The sequence below is a fragment of the Symphalangus syndactylus genome, chromosome 12 (assembly GCF_028878055.3).
Source record: "Symphalangus syndactylus isolate Jambi chromosome 12, NHGRI_mSymSyn1-v2.1_pri, whole genome shotgun sequence".
Lineage (NCBI taxonomy): Eukaryota > Metazoa > Chordata > Mammalia > Primates > Hylobatidae > Symphalangus > Symphalangus syndactylus.
In genome coordinates, this window is record NC_072441.2 from 30,922,620 (window position 1) to 30,930,345 (window position 7,726).

At 37.9% G+C, this 7,726-nt stretch overlaps 1 non-coding gene across 1 annotated transcript; it reads left to right on the top strand.

Annotated features, from left to right (window-relative positions):
• The first annotated feature begins 7,095 nt into the window (after positions 1 to 7,095).
• Positions 7,096 to 7,199, top strand: LOC134734973 (U6 spliceosomal RNA). The gene has a single exon (XR_010117840.1). It is a non-coding gene; the product is annotated as a U6 spliceosomal RNA (small nuclear RNA).
• The last annotated feature ends 527 nt before the right edge of the window (positions 7,200 to 7,726 follow it).

Consider the following 7,726-nt stretch of genomic DNA (forward strand, 5'->3'; position numbering starts at 1 on the left):
CACTTATGAGTGAGAATATGTGGTGTTTGGCTTTCTTTTCTTGTGTTAATTTGCTGAGAATGATGGTTTCCAGCTTCATCTATGTCCCTGCAAAGGACATGAACTCATCCTTTTTTATGGCTGCATAGTATTCCATGGTGCATATGTGCCACATTTTCTTTATCCAATATATCATTGCTGGGCATTTGGGTTTGTTCCAAGTCTTTGCTATTGTGAACAGTGCTGCAATAAACCTATGTGTGCATGTGTCTTTATAGTAAATTGATTTATAATCCTTTGGGTATATACCCAGTAATGGGATTCTTCATGTGTCTTTATAGTAGATTGATTTATAATCCTTTGGGAATATACTCAGTAATGGGATTTCTGGGTCAAAAGGTATTTCTGGTTCTAGATCCTTGAGTAATCACCACACTGTCTTCCAGAAAGGTTGAACTAATTTACACTCCCACCAACAGTGTAAAAGTGTTCCTATTTCTCCACATCCTCTCCAGCATCTGTTGTTTCCCAACTTTTTAATGATCACCATTCTAACTGGCATGAGATGGTATATCACTGTGATTAAGATTGGCATTTCTGTAATGACCAGTGATGAAATGGAGCTTTTTTTCATATGTTTGTTGGCCGAATAAATGTCTTCTTTTGAGAAGTGTCTGTTCATATTTTTCGCCCAGTTTTTGATGGGGTTGTTTGTTTTAGTCATGAGGTCTTTGCTCATACCTATGTCCAGAATGGTATTGCCTAGGTTTTCTTCTAGGGTTTTCATGGCTTTAGGTCTTACATTTGACTCTTTATTCCATCGTCGGTTAGTTTTTGTATAAGGTGTAAGGAAGGGGTCCAGTTTCAGTTTTCTGCATATGGCTAACCAGTTTTTCTAACACCATTTACTAAATAGGGAATCCTTTCCCCATTGCTTGTTTTTATCAGGTTTGTCAAAGATCAGATGGTTGTACATGTGTGGCATTATTTCTGAGGCCTCTGGATGTGCAAAATCTCAAAGGCTTGAAATCATATGGTGGGTACAAAAACCTAAAAATACTTGAGTACTACTCAAGTGCTTAAAGTGCAAATTACAGAGTGGGCAGATAAATACAGTGACCATATGCCCAGGTTTTCCTGGGATGGTACAGTTTTATACACATTGTACCAGCTAAGTTATCAATTACACCCACACTTCACACTAAAAAATATTCTGTTTTGGGTGAAAAATTATATGGCCATCTTATAATCACCCTATAGATGAGGCTACCCAGTGAAATAGAGGCCAAATCACAGAGTCATTTACATCATGCTGAGAAATTGACTTAGGGGGTACATGTGAAGGTTTGTTACATGGGTATGTTGTGTGATATTTACACACGTTTACTTATCTGGACATAACCTCATCATAAGTCAAGGAGTATACTGAATATGTGTAGCTTTCACACGATTATAAAGTCAAAAGTCAAAACATCAAAAGTTGGGGACCATTTGCACTAGGTTTACCACTGGTAAAGGGGAGGTGGCTTTAGGTAATAAACTTTTAAAAATTAATGATTTTATATGTATTTTAATGTATGTTGGGGGAGAGACATAGCTAGCACATTCAATGCACAACTTCATGAATATTATTGCCCTGGATAAACTAAAATATGTATTGCTCTGGTGATGCATCCTACCTAAACCCATGAATTTTAAACCCAGTGCTTTTGCATGAATGTTTCAAACCTTGAACAACTGAAACTTCTCTCACAACTTTGGAAGGTCGAAAAAGTACATGATATGTGTTGGTCATACGGATTCTCTTATGTTGAATATCTGTGGGTATCAATGTATTCTTTCCAGCAATACATTGAATATCACTTTCAGTGGTATAAAACTATGGCATCAATATCAAAGAACTATGAAAATGGTTGAAATCTAAGATGCATTATTATGGGAGACTAGAGAGGGGGGACTGTCAAAGGGCTCTATGCCAGGGATTTCCATGGGAATCTAACCACTTTGATCTCCTGCTTAAAACTCTACACTCTGGTTCCGGGTTGGACTTCAGTAATTTTGAAAGAAGAAAATCTAAGAAGGAAATTATTTAGTAATTCAGTTAAAAGGTGGTAAAGATTAAACTGAAAAAGTGATGGTGAGCTGGAGGGAAGAGAAATTTTTGAGATGTATTTAAAAGCTAAAATCAACGGGTTTGAGCAGAGGTGGGAAAGGAAAAGTAAATAGTCAAGTTTGAGTCCTAGGTCCCTGACTCAAGCAACTTGATAGAGAATGGTTCCACCAACCAAGCTTGTACTGTAGTCCAGGACTATAGGAGAAGCATGTTTAAAGCGAAAGACAACAAATTCACCAGCTCTCCAGCCACAGTGTAACCACATAGAAATGGGAGGGAGATTACTTTCCCAGAAAAGAGTATCATATTTAGATTTAGAATAACTTGGCTCAAATTTTAGTTTTGTTAGTTGCTTCCTCTGGGAAATGTGTGTAATATATTAGAAGGTTGTTGTAAAAATTAAATGAGAGGCTATGTGTGAAAGCACTTTGTAAATTGTAAAGTGTCAGTTGTTATTTTGAAGTAAATAAGCAGAAGCAATAATGAATTCTAACAGTTTAGAGATTATAAGGCTCAAAGGCACACTTAAGGAGGCAGACCACATGGTCTATTCTTAGTATACTGTACTTAAACTACCTCCCACAGATAAGAATTTATTTTGTTTTTTAAAACTCCTAGAGTAAGTAACCTTATTAACCCATTTTAGAATTTTTGAACGCTCACTATAACAGTACTTAACCTAATTTTATTATGCTCCAACTCCTTTTGTGCTATATCCATGGTTCCCTTACATTCTTGAAAACCCTTCATGAGAGCTTTCAATCTTTTCTTTAGTAGGCTAAATGATACTTTATCTTTTAAACTATCTATAAGCTATTGCATGCATGTGTTTCTCAGAATGGCCAGATTAAAGTAATAACAACTTCTCATATCCTTAAATCCTTTTTTGAAAAAAGCAGGCTATAAATAATGAAGGCTTATAGCATACTGCTTTTTTTCAAACCTGAACATCAAGCTTTGCCACTTGTAATTTCTATGAGCTTAGATCAGTGACCAGCCATCCAAGCTTTAGTTTCTTTATCAGAAGTCAATTCAGTGATGGCCGTTCTCTACTAGAGATGAGGGGTGGGACTAGGGTAATAATGGAGTACTAAAGAGAAATTATGAGGACTAGAAAGTCAAGAAGGGCAGTAGAACTGAGAGCACTTTGCAAACTGTAAATACCTACACCATGCAAAAACTGTTTATCATGCATTATCTTATTTGACCTTCTTTACAGCCCCATGAGGCATTGGCATGTAATGTCACCATTTCAGAGTTGAGGAAAAGCAGATATGAAAAGGTCAAGCCATGTGCTCAAGATCTTGAAGCCAATCAGTGTTGATGCCAAATCCCAGATCTACTGACTTTGACTGCATTCACTCATCATTAAACGTGTTCTTCTCACGTAATCCCAGCACTTTGGGAGGCTGAGGCAGGCAGATCACAAGGTCAGGAGATCGAGACCATCCTGGCCAACATGGGGAAACCCCGTCTCTACTAAAAATGCAAAAATTAGCTGGGTGTGGTGGCATGTGCTTGTAATCCCAGCTACTTGGGAGGCTGAGGCAGAAGAATTGCTTGAACCTGGGAGGCAGAGGTTGCAGTGAGCCGAGATCACACCACTGCACTCCAGCCTGGTGACAAAGCAAGATTCTGTCTCAAAAAAACCAAAAACCAAAACCAAAACAAAAACGGGTTCTTTTGAGCTCTTACTATATGTGATGGATTAGGTGCCTGGGAAAAAAGAAAACTACAGACCCCACCCTTCCTCACTGACTCCCCTACCATTCACCAGAGCTCACGGTCTAATAGGGAAGAAAAATAGATAAGGCCCTTGAGATCTATGTCTAACATCCATGCCATCTCTGCACCAGGAAACGTTTGATAGAATCTGGTTAGCTGTTTGCTTTATGTTACAGAAGCTTGAAATAACCTCTGTGATGAATCATTTGGAGTATGAATTTGGGAAAAATATTTATTCCATATGTTATAGCATGAGAAAAATATAAGCTGCCTAACCAATAACTTTGCCAATAAGATATTATCTATATTTCTCACCAATAGCATCCTGGATTTGTCTGAAACAGCAAGAAAAAGAAATTCTCAACTTTTACAACCAACTTTGCTAAGTGTGGCCGTTTGCTCCTGTTCTGATCAAAGAAATGGAAGTAGAAATTGACTCAGTTAACATTTTAGGAAAAGTATTGCCTTCCTGATAAAAAAAAAAAAAAAAAGGACAGACTCAGCCAGCTTATCTCTTTTGCTTTTTATCTTCCCTCTTCCCACACTCTCTGCTCTTTTTTCTTGTTATTGGATGTGATGCTCGAAGGAAAAAACAAAAAAAAGCCATCTTGGAAGAAAGCCATAAGGAAGAAAGTCAAGCAGTAAGGGAGTCAAAGCAGAAAGGTAGGTAGAGCCTGGCTTCTAGACAGCATCATGGAGCTACCCTAAAGAACTAGGATTTGTACCTCCGTACTTGAGTACATAAGAAAAATAAAACCCTACTCTATTAAACCACTGAGGTCAAATTTCCATTACATGTAGTCTAACACAATTACCGATATAAATGCAGCCCGTATTTTATTAGCAATGAGGGATACCAGCTAGCACTCTCTGACATGAGGACATTGACAAATGTCACAGAGCTACCTGGACTTTGGTTTTGTTTCTGTACTCCACCAGCAATTTGGAAGTAATAAGTGAGAATAATCTATAACTATGAGTGTTCTTAATTGAGATCTCTAACATTTCTTTTAATATGGTTGCTAGATCACAATTTTTGGAGTAGTACAGATATCCCTAGGGTGACTGGACGGTGTCTGGTCAGAATTGTTTGCTGTGTGCCTTTACCCTATGTGTTTGATACTCTACTGCCATGACACAAAGAGATAGGCGTATATGAGATATCTGAGACACAGTATCTTAGAACAGATGCTTGTATAGTCTGATGATGGAGATGCAAAATAGATTCTCTTCAAAATTAGTCTATTTACGTGGAGTTACAGATTCACACCATCTGGATACAAACACAAGCCAGCATTAATGTCTTGGTCCTGCTGAAGTCTAGTGGAAAAGAGAATGGAGGATCCCTGGCAAAGAAGAGATAAAGGCTTCAAATCTCAAACCACTCCAGGCAGAGATCTGGATCCCTTTATCAGTGGGTCCCAACTGGTACAGAGCAGCAGCGTGGGTTAGCTGAGTGCCCCACTGCCTCAGGCTGTGCTGGAGAGTTAGCCATAGTACCATCTTCTAATAAGGCCGGAGGAGATAGTACTGACCCTTGTCAGAAGTAGCAGGGCAAGCAGAGATTGGGCTTCTAGCTTCACCAATGGTAATTAACTGTGAACATGTTGTACCGACAAGTATCAAAAGTGGCTAGGCATTCAAGAGCAGGAGACCTCAGACTAAAGTAACTCATTCTCCAATCTTTTAAAAATGTATACCTAAGAGCCAACACACACTGCTTTTGAAAAAAACTGATACGTTAAGTTCTGGTTGCATGGTTGCAACGGCTGGTTTTATACCCAAGCCCTGAAAGCTTTTTTTTTTTTTTTTTAAACTATGTCAGGGTCAGTCTGAAGAGTAATGAGAGGAAGATAAAAAGCACGGGAAGAGGATCTCTGTGCCTTCTTCCCAAGACAGCATCCGATAAAAATGCTGAAGAAACCATTTGCAGATTTCCAATAAGATAAGAAATCCTTCCTTCAAATGCAAAGAGAAAAATCTTTTTATTCATTCAACAGATATTTATTGAATGCTGATTCCATCAGGCTTGGTGCCTTTAATTATATAATTTTTCATTGTGCATGTATGGGTTTACACCATACAGGTTACACGTGGCAAGCTTTTACCTTGGCCTGACTTTCCAGCCAGCCAACATGTTTATCCGCTCCTTCTCTCTCCCCATATACTTGTCTTTCCTTTTCTCCTACTCTCCTTTCATCCAACTGCTGCCAAATATCTTCCAAACGCAGAAGGACTGCAAACTAATTTTACTATTAGCTTAAGCAAAGCAAATAAGATGTAAATCCTCTGCCAAAGAAGTCAAAGAGTGCATTCCAAAGTCCCATTTTTATAAGCGATTTTTAAATAATCTTTGATTCATGACACTGTTCTTCTTCCATTAACTGAGAGTTAATTATGTGACCTCTTCTTTTTACCACCTGAGATTCTAGAATTAAATTCAGCATGCTAAGAGTTCCTGTTACTTTCTGCTGGGGTGAACAGCCACCATTATTATACTAAAATACACAGAAAGTCAGCTCAGTTCATTAGCACCCCCACCAAATCCCACCCGCAGTTTGCTTGGTGCTTGAATATGACCTTTGAGAGTTCCCACGGCACAGGCAACTTTCTGGATCACTAAGTCCATATGTCAGTACAAAATTTCATGAAAACCACAGGTGAAAACATGGTGAAGTAGCTCTGAAAATAATATTGTAAGGATCCAAATTGATATCCAGAGATAGAGCATCTCATAACCCAAAACTTGTGCCAGGAAATTCTTCTAGTCCATTTAACCTTTGCTGCCTCTCCAAGTCTCTCCCTCTCATTGAGATGTATCTGCTTGGTTGTCTAGAGTTAACTTTCCTAGGCATTTGTTTTCACAAACCTTTAATTTGTATCTTTTTTTTGTCTTTCTCTTCTTCCTCTTCCGTCTTTCTGTTTCCTTCTTTTAGTCTTCTGATTTCCAATTATTTTTAAAATCCCACACCTTTCTTTGCTCCAAATGACATTTGCTAATGCTCTCAAATGAAGTCCAAAACTAAATTTAATTTTCTGATTGCCACTAGAGATGTTATGCACACAATGCTGCCAGAGTGTCCTTCCAACATGTAAATAAGATCATATTACTCTGCTGCACAAAATTCTTCAGCTATCCTTATTAGGATCTCAAAGTTAAATCAAGCTTCTTTACCAAGACCTTCATGTATTCATTTGATCAAATGAATGTATTTTTACTGAGAGACTATTGTGCATGATTCTAACACATAGAAATACAATATTAAACAAAATGTCATGCTTGCTTTGGCAGCGCATATACTAAACTGGAATGATTCAGAGAAGATTAGCATGGCCCTTGCACGTGGATGACACGCAAATTCATGAAGTGTTCCATTAAATCAAAATGCCTTATATCCTCATGGAATTTACATTCTAGTACGGGGAAGCAGGGGAGAGAGAGAGAATATAATTTTTGGTATAAAATATGAAGAAAATAAAAAAGTTATAAGGGGAAAAGAGTGACTAAAGGAAGGACCTCTTTAGCTAGGATGGTTAGGGAAGGCCTCTCTGAGGCAGTGACATTTGACCTGAGACCTGAATAACAAGAATAATAAACTCTTAAGATTAAATTGTTAGTTACCTGTGAAATTCAGTTATATAAAAGAATTTTTCCCTTATAATATGAATTTTACTTTGTAAGAAATATTTTGAATAGCAATCTAACTTTGTCTATTTTTATATACTGCTTCCTTGCAGACTAAATCTTTGTATTTGTGTGTGTCCTGTAAGTTCATAGAATTTTACAGTCCAAGAGAGAAAACTCCCTTCCTTCTAGTCAGTCCTACTGCTACTCAAAATGTGGGTCTTATGGGGCTTGTGACTCCTAAATATTGTGAGGCCTTGGGCAAATGGGTTTCCTTTTCAGGC